The sequence below is a fragment of the Schistocerca nitens genome, chromosome 4 (genome assembly GCF_023898315.1).
Source record: "Schistocerca nitens isolate TAMUIC-IGC-003100 chromosome 4, iqSchNite1.1, whole genome shotgun sequence".
NCBI lineage: Eukaryota > Metazoa > Arthropoda > Insecta > Orthoptera > Acrididae > Schistocerca > Schistocerca nitens.
In genome coordinates this window covers 852937653-852957317 of record NC_064617.1, presented here as the reverse complement: position 1 = coordinate 852957317, position 19665 = coordinate 852937653, and positions in this window count along the sequence as shown.

Genomic DNA, 19665 nt, shown 5'->3' with positions numbered 1-19665 from the left:
ACCTCGGTTCCGAGGGTTCCGGAACCTGTACAGAAAACTGCGATAGAGATCAGCATAAACATCATTTTCGCCCTTTTCATTGCTCATGAAAACCACACATTGCATTTTGTACCACCATACAGCGAGACTTTCAGAGGTGGTGGTCCAGATTGTTGTACACACCGGTACCTCTAATACCCAGTAGCACGCCCTCTTGCAGTGATGCATGCCTGTATTCATCGTGGCATACTATCCACATATTCATCAAGGCACTGTGGGTCCAAATTCTCCCACTCCTCAACGGCGATTCGGCGTAGCTCCCTCAGAGTGGTTGGTGGGTCGCGTAGTCCATAAACAGCCCTTTTCAGTCTATCCCAGGCATGTTCGATAGGGTTCATATCTGGAGAACATGCTGGCCACTCTAGTCCAGCGATGTCGTTGTCCTGAAGAAAGTCATTCACAAGACGTGTACGGTGGGGGCCCGAATTGTCGCCCATGAAAACGAATGACTCGCCAATATGCTGCCGATATGGTTGCACTATGGTCGGAGGATAGTATTCACGTATTGTACAGCCGTTACGGCTCCTTCCATGACCACCATCGGCGTACGTCGGCCCCACATAATGCCACCCAAAAACGGCAGGGAAACTGCACTCGCTGGACAGTGTGGTTGGTTCAAATGGCTCTGAGCACTATGGGACTCAACTGCTGAGGTCATTAGTCCCCTAGAACTTAGAACTAGTTAAACCTAACTAACCTAAGGACATCACAAACATCCATGCCCGAGGCAGGATTCGAACCTGCGACCGTAGCGGACAGTGTGTCTAAGGCGTTCAGCCTGACCGGGTTGCCTCCATACACGTCTCCGACGATTGTCTGGTTGAAGGCATATGCGACACTCATCGGTGAAGAGAACTTGATGCCAATCTTGAGCGGTCCATTCGGCATATTGTTGGACCCATCTGTACCGCGCTGCATGAATTCTTGGTTGCGAAGGTGGAGCTCGCTATGGATGTCGGGAGTGGAGTTGCGCACAATTTGAGTCGTAACACGACGTCCTGTGGTTCCCCAAAAACATTATTCAACATGGTGGCGTTGCTGTCAGGGTTCCTCCGAGCCATAATCCGTAGTTAGCGGTCATCCACTGCATTAGTAGCCCTTCGACGGCCTGAGCAAGGCAATCATCGAAAGTTCGTGTCTCTCTGTATCTCCTCCATGTCCGAACAACATCGCTTTGGTTTACTCCGAGACGCCGGGACACTTCCTTTGTTGAGAGCCCTTTCTGGCAAAAAGTAACAATGGGGACGCGATCGAACAGCGGTATTGACAGTCTAGGCATGGTTGAACTACAGACAACACGAGCCGTGTACCTCCTTCCAAGTGGAATGACTGGAACTGATCTGCTGTCGGACCCCCTCCGTCTAATAGGAGCTGCTCATGCAAGCTTGTTTACATATTTGGGAAGGTTTAGTGACATTTCTGAACAAAAAAATGGTTCAAATGGCTCTGAGCACTATGGGACTTAACATCTATGGTCATCAGTCCCCTAGAACTTAGAACTACTTAAATCTAACTAACCTAAGGACAGCACACAACACCCAGCCATCACGATGCAGAGAAAATCTCTGACCCCGCCGGGAATCGAACCCGGGAACCCGGGCGTGGGAAGCGAGAACGCTACCGCACGACCACGAGATGCGGGCACATCTCTGAACAGTCAAAGGGACTATGTCTGTGATACAATATTCACAGTCAACGTCTATCTTCAGGAGTTCTGGGAACAGGTGTGGTGCAAAACTTTTTTTAAATGTGTGTACAATGTTAACATTAATAGACTAAATCACACACTGACGAAGTTTGAAAGAGTTATTCTAATTTTTAATTTCACTCTTAGATTATTGTGTAATGCACACATAAAAAAGCAGTATTTCTTCTCACACCATTCCACAACAGAGAGACATGCTGCCCCATACACATTCTTCATTCTTCGATTGATGTCTACCGGTGTTTGCCCTTCGGCAACCACGAAAAGAATAACAGCACGTTGGTCTTGTTTGGACGCATTTGCTAATAACGTCGCCACAGGTCACGTTTCCGCATTTACCGCACACACGTCGGAAAAACGCGAATATCACACTAGTTCCTTGCCTACACGTAATACTTATATACCCGCATCGGAGTAGCGCTACGTTGCATATTCCCTGCAGTTATGTTCTCAAACGGAAAATTTTTGATCGCCACTTACATTTTTCAGTTCCACTACACGGTGTTCTGACTGAATTAATAACGTCCATCAGGCTTTCCTGTCCTTTGACAATATTTTTATTTGAGTAGCACTTGCACCCAACCTACTCGATTATTTGTTGTCGTTTTTCTCTCTACAGTTCTCTCTAGAACCATATCAGCGCACACTCCGCTGCAGAGTGAAAATCTCATTCTGGAACCATATAAGCTATTGCCTAATGTCGTAACGTATGTCCAGCTCTCCTAATCCCTCTTTTTGTCAGTGTTCTTCTCAACTGTGACTTTTGAAGTTTGTGAATTGGACGTGAGCTCCCGGCAGAGATATAAGATAATAATAACAGTAACCATGAAAGTGAATTTAAAAATGCAGGTAAGTGGCATAGGTATTACAGATCCTGATGATACTGAATCGGTTATTGCGTTAATGACGCGCTTCGGGCATAGCTCATCATCAGGTTATCTCGTAACAAATAATAAAAAGAAGTGCAAATAATGGTATCATTCAGTACGGCTCTACCAAAGGAATGAAGTTACATGAATATCAAGTGAAATTAATTGTACACACTTTTGAAGAACACAAGTACATACCATTTAAGATCATTAAATGCATTGAGAAGAACTCTGAATAATGTCCGTACAAATGTCAAGCAAATTATGTGCCGTGGTATACTAGAAGTGGACCTAAACGGTAGGTGGCTACATCTATTGTGTCAGGGCACCGCTAACGGGGCTGTAACGTATTCTTGTATTGCTAGAGGGCAGCACTTCTGATGACGTGTACAATATGACTTTGCTGTAAAAGGAACGTCTTGTACTGTTACAATGAAACGAACACCCTTAGCTGCTTACAGGCGTTGACATACGTCAACGGGGACAGATGAAAATGTGTGCCCCAACCGGGACTCGACCTGGGATCTCCTGCTTACATGGGAGACGCTCTAAGCCGGCCGCGGTGGTCTCGCGGTTCTAGGCGCGCAGTCCGGAACCGTGCGACTGCTACGGTCCCAGGTTCGAATCCTGCCTCGGGCATGGATGTGTGTGATGTCCTTAGGTTAGTTAGGTTTAAGTAGTTCTAAGTTCTAGGGGACTGATGACCACAGCAGTTGAGTCCCATAGTGCTCAGAGCCATTTGATTTTTGAGACGCTCTATCCGTCTGAGCCACAGAGGACACAGAGGATAGCGCGAAACCCACATTCTCAACGTATTGTCCCGTCCCGCACTACATTCGTAGTGCCCCGCCCATTATACTCATTACTCGCGGCGCGTTGCCGATTCCCGTAAGAGTTCGGGCACTGTTTGTGCATTCGCACAGAAGAAGAAGATGGTCAAGTGGCCGGTGAGCCTTAACTATACGATTATAAATACTAAGATAGTATCTGTTCTTTCGGACAAGCAAATTATGTGCCGTCGTATACAAGAAGTGGACCTAAACGGTAGGTGGCTACATCTACTGTGTCAGGGCACCGCTAACGGAGCTGCAACGTCGAAATGTCTGAAAGAACAGATACCATCTTAGTATATATACTGTTATACTGTTTTTACAGTTGACGTTCTTACACATTGATTGAGCTTTTATTACTTTATATTAGCATTTCGACTTTACACTTCATCAGAAGATTCCGCCTGTAATGTATTATGAACGGGAGATGAGCAGAAAAGGTCAAATTAGCGACAAAGGCATACTATCGATTGTTCAGATAGCCGCCTCTTACGTAGTGTGTTCAATATGAGCACCGGAGACGTCGACGAGGTGGTGCATCTGTAAAACGACGAGATCATAAGTTGCTCGCAGCATTTCCGGTGGCATCTCAGCAACTTGTTCCTGTATCCTGTCCTTCAGATCAGATAGTGACGGAATGTGTCCCTTGTAAAAGGGTTTCTTTAGATATCCTAAGAGCGAAAAGTCACATGGATTTAGAACAGATGATCTTGAAAGCCGTGCATCTGGAAAACCTCGTGAGATAACACATTGATGGAAGGTTGAATTAAGCAGATCTTTCACTGGAAGAGCGTCGTGAAATGTTGTCCCATACTGCATGAAAACAGTGGTTTACACACAGCTAAGCTCTTTCAAAGCAGGAATCACATGCTGCACGAGGTGGTCACCATAACGTGCTGACATGACGGTACACCTGAAGGTCCTGTAGATATATTCTCTTCCAAGAAGAACGCACGAATGGAAATGTGTTTGTGAATGCACACCATACAGTCACATACGGCGAGTGCAATGGTTCTCCGTGCACAACACGCTGTTTAACAATACTTCAGATTCGACCGATGTATTCGCTGAATCCTATAGTGTCTCGTCACGTGACAGAACATTGCCCAGGCACATGTCATCAACTTCGGTCCGTGCCAGAAACGGAAGAGCAAATTCAGAACGTTGCTGCGGATCATGAGGTTTCAGTTGCTGCAATGTCTGGATCTTGTACGGGTACCACTGTAAAATGGGACGTTTAACTTTCCGTACTGTTGTCCATTGGACGGATGTTTCTTACTACACTGCAGGACCACTAGCACTACCCGGGACATGTGCTGCGTGGTCAGTTACAGCAACAGAAACCTTGCCAGTAACTTCTAGCAGGGTAGGACGCCTTGCTGTCCACTTATGTTTCTGAATTTCATTGGCATCCTCTTTTAACCATTTAATGACGTCACGCCTCTCCTCAGATATTTCAGTCGGGGATACTCTGTCAATGCAACACTGTAATTGCTCCCGTTAACAGTGCACAATGCCGCTCCGGATAGCCGTGCGGTCTATGGAGGCGCCTTGCCACGGTTCGCACGGCTTCCCCCGTCGGAGGTTCGAGTCCTCCCTCGGGCATGGGTGTGTGTGTGTGTTGTTCTTAGCGTAAGTTAGTTTAAGTTAGATTAAGTAGTGTGTAAGCCTAGGGACCGATGACTTCGCTAGTTTGGTCCCATAGGAACTTATCACAAATTTCCAATTTTTTCCTAACAGTGCACTGTCTCTCCTCCAGATGGCCATACTGTTCACTGACTTACTGCTCGTCAAATGACGGTATGGATGTCGTACCATCATACAAACAATGTACAGCTCCAGATTTGCACCTGGCGGCCAAAATTGGAACTAACTGTTGTGCAGCTTAAATCGGTTCCACATTAACATATCCACCATTTCCGCTTCCGTACGATAATTGCGGGACACACTGGACTTCTATAAGTAGATGCATTTTAATTACAATCTCCTAGTACAATCTTCGGTGTGTTTAATCCACACTTCTATACTAACATAGTCCGCTCACGGTAGCTGAGTGGTCAGCGTGACGGAATGTCAATCCCAAGGGCCCGGGTTAGATTCACAGCTGGGTCGGAGATTTTCTCCGCTCAGGGACTGGGTGTTGTGTTGTCATAATCATCCTCATTTCATCCCCATCGACGCGCAAGTCGCCTAAGTGGCGTCAAATCGAAAGACTTGCACCACGCGAACGGTCTGCCCGACGGGAGGCCCTAGTCACACGACATTTTTTTATACTAATATATAAAAGGGGAAGTAGCTCCGCCTCTTACTTTTTCACAACTAAATCACTGAGCCGATTTCGATGTAGTTTGGAACGGAGGTTGCTTAAACCTTGCAGAAGATTGGCTGCTTTGAAAGGAAAAAAGAATCGACGACTAAGAGAGTGAAATAGGGGTTCAAATGGTTCAAATGGCTTTGAGCACTATAGGACATAACATCTATGGTCATCAGTCCCCTAGAACTTAGAACTACTTAAACCTAACTAACCTAAGGACAGCACACAACACCCAGTCATCACGAGGCAGAGAAAATCCCTGACCCCGCCGGGAATCGAACCCGGGAACCCGGGCGCGGGAAGCGAGAATGCTACCGCACGACCACGAGTTGCGGACGTGAAATAGGGGGATGAAGCATCTTTTTTGCACCTTTCAACATAAACCATGTTAAAAGATTTTTAAATTTGTCGCATAATTTGCACGTTGTATAGCTTCTTCAGTAGCTCCATGCTGTGATCCTGTCCACGCACCCCGCACTCAGCACTCGCCAGTGACGCTGCGTGCGCCCCCGTGTCAGTCGCTGAGGCTGTTTGGGGGGAAGGGGGTGATGGAGCACAGGGGGAAGGGGAGCGGTGGGATGCAATCATCGCTGTTCTTACCCCAGCAGAAATGTGCGGGCAGCTGACTTCATTTCATGTACAATAGCTTCCTTGCTCACCATCAATCATCATAAAATAAAACTACTGATGTCTGAGTGCAGCCATGATTTACAGCTAGTACTGTATATGTGCAATAACAAAAAATTCCTTATTTTCTATCCTTATTGGTATAGAAGTTTTAATGGCCAATGGTATACCTACGAGCAGGTTCTGTGTTGTCTCTACCGTGATGCCCATTTCTTTCATTTGTTTACAAAGGTAGTTTACTTCTGCTCTGAGGTTTGCCAGTAATTCTAAGGAGAACCAAACGCCTCGGTGGCGCCAGGGACTAGTAATCTGAGGGATGAGAGAACAATGGGAGGGTGCAGGTGGACTGCTGGTGTGGTCACCTTTCTTTGGTCTCGCCACCACCTCGGAGCACCCGGGAACAGGCAGAGCGAGAGAGAGAGAGAGAGAGAGAGAGAGAGAGAGGGAGAGACGGGCCTTGCAGCGGCTAAAAATAGCTCCCGCTGCCTGCTGCAGCCGCCTCCGCGGGGGCCGTGCGTGGGCGTCCAGGGCGCAGCAGAGTTGGGGCCGCGGGGGCGGCGGGGGCTGCAGGGGCGGGAGGGACGAGGTGTGGGGTGGGTGCTGGCTCGCTGGCAGGGCGGACAGCCAGGCACGAACTCGACTACCTCACGTGGCACTACCTGCTGCCAGGCGGAAAAATAAAAGTGTTGGTGTTGTTCACAAAACAGAGACAGCGAAATTGATGGACAACTTAATAGTTTCACTTTGCCAAACTATGTTTCGAGTTCACAGCTTCATCATAAGGGCTTCAGTTGCAAGATAATGACGTTTATTGCGTTGCTGACACTCATAAAACTCGTATCTGTGAGTATTACTGAATGGGTCAAATGGCTCTGAGCACTATGGGACTTAACACCTGAGGTCATCAGTCTCCTAGAACTTAGAACTACTTAAATCTAACTAACGTAAGGACATCACACTCATCCATGCCCGAGGCAGGATTCGAACCTGCGACCGTAGCAGTCGCGCGGTTCCGGACTGAAGCGCCTAGAACCGCTCGGCCACCGTGGCCGGCAGTATTACTGGTTTATTGTCTTTATGATTCAACAAAGTAACTTCGATAAGTTTTCTACCCTGCTACATCAACGTAATTCCAGATAAACGTAGGAATACGAGAGGGAATACTGATACTACTACTTCTCTTAGAACACAGGTTAAGGAAACGAAACCTATATTGTAGACTTAAGGGAAAGCTTTTGACAATGTCGGCTCATACACTCTGTTTGAAATTCTAAAGGTACCGGGGGTAACAGACAGGGAGCAAAGTCTATTCGCAACTTGTCTACAGCAACCAGACGGTGAGTCAACAGGCTTGAAAGAGAAGCGAGACAGGGTCTTAGCTTATCCCCAATGTTATTCAATCTGTTCATTGAACAACCAGTAATTGACATTACAGTTCAGAGAGGAAAAAATAAAGAGTTTGAGTTTAGCCGATGACATTGTAATTCTGTCAGAAAGACCTGGAAGAGCCGTTGAACGGAGTGGACAATGTCTTCAAAGGTGGATATCAGACGAACATCAAAAATAGCGAAACAGGGGTAACGGAATGTAGTGGAATTAAATCATGTGATGCTGAGAGAATTAAACTATGGAACCACACACTGAAAGATGTCGACGAGTTTTGCTATTTGTGCGGCAAAATAACTAATAAAAGCCGAAGATGAGATGATATAAAATATAGACTGCAAAGAAAAGAAAAGCGTTTTAACGAAGTGAAATTCTTGATATCAAATATAGTTGTAACTGTTAGGAACTCTTTTCTGAAGTTATTTATCTGGAGTGTAGCTAAGCACAGAAGTTAAACATGGACGATAAAATGAAATGAAATGATGGCATTGCTGGCCGGGAGGCCCCATCCAGGGAAGTTCGGTCGCCAACTGCAAGTCATATTTCAGCCGACGCCACATTGGACGACTCGCGTTCCGGTGTTCAGAATGAAATGATGATAAGGACAACGCCCAGTCCACGAGCGGGGAAAATCTTCAACCCTGCTGGGAATCGAACCTGGACCCGCTGTATGGGATACAAGCGCGTTACCTTCCAGCTAAGCAGGCGGACTGTGGACGATAAACAGTTTAGACAAGAAGAGAATAGAACCTTTGAAATGCGGTGCTACAGACGAAAGCCTTAGATTAGACGGGTAGATGACAGAACGAATGAGGAGGTACTGAATAGAATTTGGGGGACAAGAAATTTGTGGCACAACCTGACTACGAGAAGGGGTCGGTTGATAGGACACAATCTGAGACATCAAGAGATCATCAATTTGCTACATGAGAGAAGTGAGGGGGATAAAAGTTGAAGAGTGGGACGAAGAGATGAATACAGTAAGCAGATTCAGAAGGCGGCTTCCACCGTCGTAGTTTCGAGTCCTCCCTCGGGCATGGGTGTGTGTGCTGTCCTTAGCGTAAGTTAGTTTAAGTTAAATTAAGTAGTGTGTATTAGCTTAGGGACCGATAAACTCAGCACTTTGGTCCCATAAGACCCTACCACAAATTTCCAAATTTTCCAGACTCAGAAGGATGTAGGTTGGAGATGAAGAGGCTTGCATGGGATATAGTAACAGAGAGCTGCATCAAACTAGTCTTCGGACTGAACACCATAACAACTACATTGTCTCAATATGTGAAGTTTCATTTTGGTTCTTTCTCCTCTTCCAGGTGCTTTACTTTTACTGAGACTACAAGAGCAACAACATCAACATAAATACAGCGTGAGTCACGTAACATTTCCACTGGAAACAACTCCCAAACCACAACAAGCACTGACTAACCAGTTCTGCAGACCGAAAGTGAGGAGAGGGGCTAGGAAACAACTCCTAAACCACAACAAGCACTGACTAACCAATTCTGCATACCGAATGTGAGGAGAGCGGCTAGTGTAATTCGTTAATACAAACCACTGAGAAATGCATGGAAGTATGATTTTCAACACATACTTACCTGTTTTAAATGGAAAGCTGTTATTATTTTTAGCACAACTGAAAATAGAAAAAATATTTAATCAATGCCGTTTCTTACATTGTAAAATGTTAACTACATCAATAGTAATTTGTAACGTACAGTTGACGCTTGAGTAACTCCTCAGCAGTTCAGTCTTGTGTATCTGAGAGAACCGAATTAATTAGGGGTACAAAAAGAACAATGATGTAACGTAGGCACAGAATAGACATGAACAGCACGTTACGTCCACATGCTAACATTTTTCTCTGAAGAATACTGTACGGCACTGATTTGCTAGAAGAAAATGAACATTAACATGAGAATGTAGTTAAACTTACGAATTTGTTTTTTGTTTTCAGTTACAGAATGTAAAAGAGTATGTCCTGACATTTCAGGCCAATAAATGTTGAAAGTGGTGCCCACCATTTGCTGCACACATTTGCAGTCTACCGTGTAATGAATGTCTTACATGACGCAGTACATCTCGTGTAATGTTGCCACAGGCTCTCTCAGTACGATGTTTCATATCATCTGGAGTTGTAGGCACACCACGGTACACGTTCTCCTTTAACGAATCCAGAAGAAAGAAGTCTAAAGCTGTAAGACCAGGAGAATGGGCAGGCCAATACATGCGTCCGCCGCGTTCTATGAAATGCCGTCGAACATTCTGTCAAGGGTCAGCCAAGTGTTCATTGAAGAATGTGCAGGAGTGTCATCATGTTAATACCACATACGTCTACGCGTTTCCAGCGGGACATTTTCTATCAATGTTGGCAGATCATTTTGCAGAAACTCGACGTATTTTGCAGCTATTTGGGTGCCTTCAATGAAATGAGGACCAGTGGATGGTCGTTAATTACTCTGCACCATACATTTACATTCCACAGTCGCTGTCGCTCTACCTGTCGAACGCAGCGAGGATTGTCCACGGACCAGTAATGCATGTTTCGTACGTTCACTGCACCGTGGTTTGTGAAACCTGCTTCATGGGTAAACATGTAGAACTGCAACGCAACGTAATTACTGATGCAGCGACACATGATACGGGTGAAATTTGTGACGATGAAGTATGCGCACTACACTACTTTCACTCATTGCACTGCCTCTAGCGATGTCACGTGAAGTCAGGTGTGTGTTCACGGCAACAGCAGCTAGCACACCAACTGCACCTGCTTCTCCTGTGACGGGTTTGTTACGATCCGTTTGTGTGTTACAACCGTACCTGTTGCATACAGTTGTTTGTAGATGTTTCCAAACGTGCGGCGCGTTGGATGCTCAGTGTCCGGGTACGTTTCTGCATACAAGCTGCAAGCTGCAGCTGCATTTTGTCTACACTCGCCACAGATGAGTATCATCTCTGCCTTTTCAGAGTTAGAAAAAACCATTTTCACAGTTCTTACAACACTGTATACACTGTTGTCCTTGCGACCTTCTCACATTCCTACATGCGTACTTCTGTTCTTACTTGTGTACAGTACACTATCACAGACGTCCGGTAACACAGTGTACTACAGTTATTCTGAGTAGAAGGACTAATTCAGCAAGCGCTACATGCAGACACTGAGACAGCCAAACTCGTAAACATCGTAGTCTTCGTAAACATACCCCTACAGATCTCGTTTATTAAAACACGCGACTGAACGTCTGAGCTTTCAACCGCCAACTTTACGTTACAAATTACTCCGGATGTACTTAACATTTTAAAATGTAACAAACGGCATTGATTAAGTATTTTTTTCTATTTTCAGTTATGCTAAAAATAATAACAAGTTTCCATTAAAAAACATAAGTATGTGTTGAAATTCATACTTCCTTGCATTTCTCAATGGTTTGTATTAACCAATTCCACCAGCCCCTCTCCTCACTTACGGTCTGTGGAATTGGTTATTCAGTGTTTGTTGTGGTTTGTGAGGTGTTTCCAGTGGTGATGTTAAGTGACTCACCTTGTATATAACAGTTGAAACAATAGTTGGTAGTTACATCATTGTGATATTACATACAAATGAAATAACCAAAATTCGCGTAGACAAGTGTCTGACGTGTTGACACAGCATTACAGTGAGGTGACAGAAGTCTTGGAACTTCGATATGCACACATACACAGATGGCAGTAGTCTCCCGTACAGAAGGTGTACAAGGGCAGTAAGTTGGCAGAGCTATCACATGTACTCAGGTGATTCATGTGCAAAGGTTTCCGTCGTGATTATGGCCGAGCAACGGCAATTAACAGACGTTGAACGCGGAATGGTATTTCGAGCTAGATGCAGGGAACATTCCATTTTGGAAATCGTAAGGGAATCCATTATACCGAGATCCACAATGCCAAGAGCCTGCCAAGGATACCATATGTCAGGCCTTACCTCTCACCGCAGACAATTCAGTGGTCGAAGGCCTTCTCTTAACGATCTAGAGTATCGACGTTAGCGTAGAGTTGTCAGTGCTAACAGACAAGCAACACTGCGTGAAATAACCGCAGAAATCAGTGTGGGACGAACGGCGAATGTATCCGGTTAGGGCAAGATGCGAAATCTGGCTTTAACGGGCTATGGCAGCAGACTCCAAACGCGAGAGGCTTTGCTAACAGGACGACATCGCCTGCAACGCCTCGTGACTATATCAGTTGGACCCTAGATGACTGGAAAACTGTGTCCTAGTCAGATGAGTTCCAATTTCAGTTGGTGAGAGTTTATGGTATGGTTCTAGTGTGGCGCAGACCCCACAAGGCCATGGACCCAAGTTGTCATCAAGGCACTGTGCAATCTGGTGGTTGCCCCACTATTGTGTGCGCTGTTTTTATATGGAATTGAACGCGTTCTCTGATCCATCTCCACGTACGGAGACCATTTACAGCTATTAATGGACTTCATGTTGCCAAACAACGATGGAAGATTTATGGATGACAAAGCATCATGTCACCGGGCCCCAGTTGTTCGTGACTGGTTTGAAGAACACTCTGGACATTTCGTGCGAATCATTTGGTATCCCAGACTGCCCGACAGGAATCCATGGAACATTTGTGGTATACAATCGAGGAGAGGTCAGTTGGTGTACAAGGTTCAAAGCCGACAACACTTTCGCAGTTATGGACGGCTACAGAGTCAGCAAGGTTCAGTATTTCTGTAGGGGACTTTCAACGACTTGTTGAGTTCCTGCCATATCCAGTTGCTGCATTACGCCGGGAAAAAGGCGGTGCTACACGATACCTGAAGGTATCCCATGACCTTTGTCACCTCATTGCGTTTTTATAGATACACTACTGGCCATTAAAATTGCTACACCACGAAGATGAGGTACTACAGACGCGAAATTTAACCGACAGGAAGAAGATGCTGTTATACGTAAATGATTAGCTTTTCAGGGCATTCACACAAGGCTGGCGCCAGTGGCGACACCTACAACGTGCTGAAATGAGGAAACTTTCCAACCGACTTCTCATGCACAAACAGCAGTTGACCGACGTTGCCTGGTGAAACGTTGTTGTGATGCCTCGTGTAAGGAGGAGAAATGCGTACCATCACGTTTCTGACTTCGATAAAGGTCGGATTGTAGCCTATCGCGATTACGGTTTATCGTATCGCGACATTGCTGCTCGCGTTGGTCGAGATTCAATGACTGTTAGCAGAATATGGAATCTGTGGGTTCAGGAGGGTAATACGGAACGCCGTGCTGGATCCCAACGGCCTTGTCTCACTAGCAGTCGAGATGACAGGCATCTTATCCGCTTGGCTGTAACGGATCGTGCAGCCACGTCTCGATCCCTGAGTCAACAGATGGGAATGTTTGCAAGACAACAACCATCTGCACGAACAGTTCGACAACGTTTGCAGCGGCATGGACTATCAGCTCGGAGACCATGGTTGCGGTTACCCTTGACGCTGCATCACAGACAGGAGCACCTGCGATGGTGTACTCAACGACGAATCTGGGTGCACGAATGGCAAAACGTCATTTTTTCGGGTGAATCCAGGTTCTGTTTACAGCATCATGATGGTCCCATCCGTGTTTGGCGACATCGCGGTGAACGCACATTGGGAACGTGTATTCGTCATCGCCATACTGGCGTATCACCGGGCGTGATAGTATGGGGTGCCATTGGTTACACGTCACGGTCACCTCTTGTTCGCATTGACGGCACTTTGAATAGTGGACATTTCAGATGTGTTACGACCCGTGGCTCTAGCCTTCATTCGATCCCTGCGAAACCCTACATTTCAGCAGGATAATGCACGACCGCATGTTGCAGGTCCTGTACGGGCCTTACTGGATACAGAAAATGTTCTACTGTTGCCCTGGCCAGCACATTCTCCATATCTCTCACCAATTGAAAACGTCTGGTCAATGGTGGCCGAGCAACTGGCTCATCACAATACGCCAGTCAGTACTCTTGATGAACTGTGGTATCGTGTTGAAGCTGCATGAGCAGTTGTAGCTGTACACGCCATCCAAGCTCTGTTTGACTCAATTCCGAGGCGTATAAAGGCCGTTATTACGCCCAGAGGTGTTTGTTCTGGGTACTGATTCTCAGGATCTTTGCATCTAAATTGCGTGAAAATGTAATCACATGTCAGTTCTAGTATAATATATTTGTCCAATGAATACCCGTTCATCATCTGCATTTTTTCTTGGTGTAGCAATTTTAATGGCCAGTAGTATAGTTATGTATAGGTTTTTTGTGTGCGAGTTTGAGTGTATCAAAATGTGTGACGTAAACGGCCGCGTATTTTGACTACATTGACGTAGAAGATTAAATCTTTACATCGTAAAGGGCTCGTAACCTTAGTATTTGACATATATGAAGGGCTTATTTCACTAGTGGTACAAGTCCACTTTTGTTCAGTCTGAGACACAGAGTCCTAAAGTTAAACGAGCGCTGAAAAATCTGTAGTTGAGATACCAGAAGTATTCAAGCATATGGTTTCTTGCTAGAGATGAACCAATGCTTCTGTTTGTTTAGACCATTTCTGTCATAAGCATTATAAACAGAAAAGTTGAGGTAATGGACTTGTACCAGTATTGAAATAGGCCCTTCATATTTCCTCTACCCGTTCCTGAGGAAGAGGGATCTTAACAGTCGGACAGACAGACAGATAGGCGGTCAATAGAGTGATCCCGTAAGGGTTCTGTTTTTATCAATTGATGTATGGGACGGTAATGAACACAGCAAAATATCCAGATAAGCGTTTCTTAAATGGTGACATTGAAATGAGGACTCTTACGTAACTGAAGCTGTGTATTTGTAATGTGCATTGCCGAAGAAAACGCTATCGAAAAGACAGCTACGGTATTGAAAAGACAGCACACAGATTTTATTATCGAATTTTGCATTTTCTAAATTGTCTTACGTGGGGATTTCAGGTAATAAATTACACGTTATTGTGATAGACCAACTAACTTTTACTGAATGCTGAACTACTCTTCAACGCGACACAGACACAGGACACTATTTTGCTACATGGTCACCTAGTCTCTGTAACGTACAACCACAGTCTAACATAACAGTGGAGACACTCTTCTTTGTTTCCCACTGCGACTGCAACGCGCCAAGCGACCATGAAGTTACACTGTTGAGTTCGGAGAAATTTTATGAAAGGGAAATCGGATCGTAATTGGATTGGATTGATTTGGGGGGAGGAGACCAAACTGCGAGGTCATCGGTCTCATCGGATTAGGGAAGGATGGCGAAGGAAGTCGGTCGTGCTCTTTCAGAGGAACCATCCCAGCATTTGCTGAAGCGATTTAGGGAAATCGTGGAAAACCTAAATCAGGATGGCTGGACGCGGGACTGAACCGTCGTCCTCCCGAATGCGACTCCAGTGTACTAACCACTGCGCCACCTCGCTCGATGAATCGTAATTGTTTTTATTGGTTTGTAAAATGGTTTCTACAAATTGGAGGGTCTGTAGCACGATAAACTATAACAATAACAACACGAAGATACAACGGCTGTGTTTTAGGTTTCCTAACGACTCTAGGAAGTGTGAACCACTACATTTCAGAATAGTTTATTTATGATTTTCTTGTGACATAAAGACATTTACTGCAGGATGTGAAGTTCTTCAAGTACAAAGAAATAGCTAGTAAAGGAGAGAAGACCTGGCCTTTTGTAGAAAAGCGTCGTATATCGATTCAAAAGCGTGAAGTTTTATTCACTATACTTCAGTCAGTTCAATGAATGTGGAACATAGGAAACGTGTATGAAATTCCATATCTACACTGTTAAACGTTGCAGATAATCTACCACAACTGTAACGAAAAAAAAATCACATAGACTGGGTAATAAAAGAGTAAAAGCAATAAAACTGTTTCCCAACACAGAACAAATTAATTTCACAATTGTTGCTGCATCTGAACGACGAACGGCAAGAATCTACAACACAATCGCCTTTGAAGCTAAAGTAATAACATTTATAAAAATATTTATGTATTAGAAAGTCGAGTGAAGTGTAAGACGGTGCAAAACATTACGCTCCCTAAAAACTTGTTATGTGTCCAAGAAAGTTCCTGTCATACAAATAATAGACAAGAAAAGAAACATATTCCTTTCATGCATGAACTTTCAACGGCATAAGCTGTAATTACACACATATTCGAAAGAATTTCTTCATCATTAAGTTGTACCTTATGTCACTGAATCAGGCAGAATCGACTGTTCTTATATCTACATGTATAGCTATATCATACTCCGCTATCCACCTAATGGTGTGTGGCGGAGGGTACTTTCGATAGCACTATCTGATCCCTCCAACCATGTTCCACTCGCGAACAGTGTGTGGGAAGAATGATTCTCGGTAAGCCTCTTTACTGGCTCTAATTTCTCGAATTTTCTCCTCGTGGTCAATACGCGAGATGTATGTGGCGGGAAGTAATATGTTGTCCGACTCCTCCTGAAAAGTGCTGTCCCGAAATTTCAATAGTAAATCTCTTCGTGATGTATAACGCATCGCTTGTATCGTCTGCCAGTGGAGTTCGTTTAACATCTCTGTAACGCTCTCTCATCAGCTAAACGATCCCAACGCGCCGCTCTTCGTTGGATCTCCCCTATCTCCTCTATCAGTCCTACGTCATAGGGATCCCAGATAGATGAACAATACTCAAGAATCGGGCGAACAAGCGCCTTATAAGCCACTTCTTTCGTGGATGAGCCACATTTCTTTAAGATTCTTCATATGAATCTGAGTCTGGTGTCTGCATATCCCACTATCTGTTTCATATAGTCATTCCACTTGAGGTCGCTCTGGATAGTTACGCCTAGATATTTTACGGCAGACGCTGTCCCAGCTGTTTGTCATCAGTAGTGTAGCTGCACAGTAGTGGATTTCTTTTACTATGTATGCGCAATATGTTATATGTAGCCGCGCGGGATTAGCTGAGCGGTCTCAGGCGCTGCAGTCATGGACTGTGCGGCTGGTCCCGGCGGAGGTTCGAGTCCTCCCTTGGGCATGGGTGTGTGCGTTTGTCCTTAGGATAATTTAGGTTAAGTAGTGTGTAAGCTTAGGGACTGATGACCTTAGCAGTTAAGTCCCATAAGATTTCACACACATTTGAACATTTGTTATATTTATTTACGTTCATTATCAACTGCCAGAGCCTGCACCATTCATCAATTGTCTGCAGGTCGTTCTGGAAATTCTTGCTATTTCTGGCGTTGCTACATTGATACAGACAACTGCATCATCTGCGAATAGCGTTAAAGAGCATCCGACGTTTTCTACTAAATCATTTATATATATTGCAAACAGCAACGGCCCTATCATACTTCCCTGTTGCACTCAGAATATTACCTTTACATGTCTCGATTTAGTTCCCTTAAGAGCGACGTGTTCGGTTCTATCTGTAATAATGTCTCCAATCCAATCTCAGGTCTACCCCGATACTCCGTAAGCTCGTATTTTTTTCATTAAACGGCAATGCTGGAGAGAGTCAAATGCCTAACTGAAATCAGTCATGAGTTTCATGATCATTTTTGTCTCTTGATAATTTACTAAGGCTTGGAATATAAAAATGTAATAACTAATTCGACAATTAACTAGAAAACTAATTAGAAACAGAGTTTAAATTTACGGCTGCTTTCTCGCCACGTGGAGCGCTAGTGTCGCACAAACTGCGGAGTGAGCGTCAAGACTGTATATGACAATCTGTGGTACTACCAATTTGTCTTTCGTAATTGATGAAAACTCGATCCTTGGTCACGGAGCCATTCCAGAACCGCTGTGTGGACGTCTTCATCGTTGTGAAATCTGCGATTGCTGCGGATCCTCGACTACCTGTCTATTGCCGTCTCCGGTCCACGTCGATAGACTTTCTCCCCAATCTGCGACAGCCAATTCTGTGCGCTCTTGGACAAATTCTTGGCACCGTTTCACTGCCGTTTTTGGGAGACATTGCATTTGATCCACATACTGGCAGAGTTTCACAGTAAATCTGTGTACGTTATGCCCACAACAATCGTACTGGCCCACGCACTTCAACTTTCAAGTACGTTTTCCGTTCTCGTGCCATTTCACGCGTACACTTTGAGGCTGCTGTTGGCCGTACTGTACCAGAACTGTCTGTACGGGAAACCAAGAACATGTGTTGTCTTGTGACAATGCAACGCTCTTTTTGCGCAGTGACCTTAGCACGGAACGGCATGTGCAACTTACTTTTTTATAGTTCCCTCGTATTTGTTCCGTTTAATGTTTCCATCATGCACAATCTTTCGAATTTTGCGTTCGGAGAAATAAAGCCAGTACTTCGTTTCAGTGCACTACTATGATACTGATTCTAATTGAATCTAAAGTGAAGTTCCTAGGTGAAACTTTGGAATCGTTGGAGCCAGGTAGGGCGCTATGCATTTTAACTTCATCTTGGGAAAAAATCGCTCGGGAATGAGAAAAGATGCTACAAGAAGAACGAATACATCACTAAATAAAACTAAAACAAAAATAACTTTCTTGCTTCTCTGGTGACCCAGTGATTTTTGACAAAGACATAAATTTAGCCATTATTCAGACAAAACTTCTCGGAAATACTGGCGAGAAAATAAGCCTGAAAATCTACATCAGAAAATAAGAAGCTGACCAACATTTTAGATGCTCCAAAATCATTAAAAACAGTCTTTCGAAAGAAAAACAAAGTTCAAAAACTGAAATGTTCAAAAAAAATGGTTCAAATGGCTCTGAGCACTTTGGGACTTAACATCTGTGGTCATCAGTCCCCTAGAACGTAGAACTACTTAAACCTAACTAACCTAAGGACATCACACATCCATGCCCGAGGCAGGATTCGAACCTGCGACCGTAGCGGTCACGCGGTTCCAAATTGAAGCGCCCAGAACCGCACGGCCCCACACGCCGGCAACTGAAATGCCTTCCGGAAATTATTCAGATCAATTGACTAAATAAAGAAGCAAATGACATCAGAGCAGATTGACACTGTGCACGAACTCTCCAAGGTTACCTGTAATAAGACACCAGACTCCATAAGTACAAAAATGAGGTATTATACCACTACGGTAAGATCTCAAGCACTGTACGCAGCTGAAGGCATTGTCTTACTCACTGCAAGAAAAACTGAAAGGATATAGGAAAATTCACAGCCGAAAACAGACGATAATGAGAAATATGTGAGGTCGGTTCAAAAAATTCCGGAACATTCGTAATTTCGCGCGAATGGTGTGTTGGAGCGAAATACGGTTGGCATCCCTATACACGGCTGTGTTTAATGTGTAACTGCTGAAAGTTTCATTGCTGTATGTCTGTTAGTTATTGTTCAGTGATGTATTGAGTAGAACACTGTGTCGCACAGTATACGATTTTCGAGATGGCGGAGTTAGAGAAGTAACGAGTCTGCATTAAATTTTGCGTGAAACTCAATAAAACCTTTAGAGAGGCACACCAATTGATGCAGGAAGCCGGCGGCGATGAGTGCTTAAACTGTACTAGGTGTTAGGATTGGTTTACACAGTTTAAAAAGGGCTAGACAGAAGTTAAAGATGACCTCCACTGAGGACCCCCTTCAACGTCTACTGACGACGCTCGTGTCACGAACGTCAACGAAATTGTGTGTCCCAATCGAAGACTGACTGTTCGAGAGATTGCAGAAGAATGTTACGTTTCAGTTAGGTCATGTCATCAAATCCTGATGCAGCATCTTGGAACGCATGGTGTTGCCGCCAAGTTCGTCCCGCTGTTCATGACGTAAGACCAGAAAGACCTCCGCCTCGCAATCTCTGAAGAATTTTTGAATCACTCAAAATTCTATATAGTCCTTAAAAGAATCGTAACCGGTGATGGGACGTGGATCTAGGGTTATGATGTTG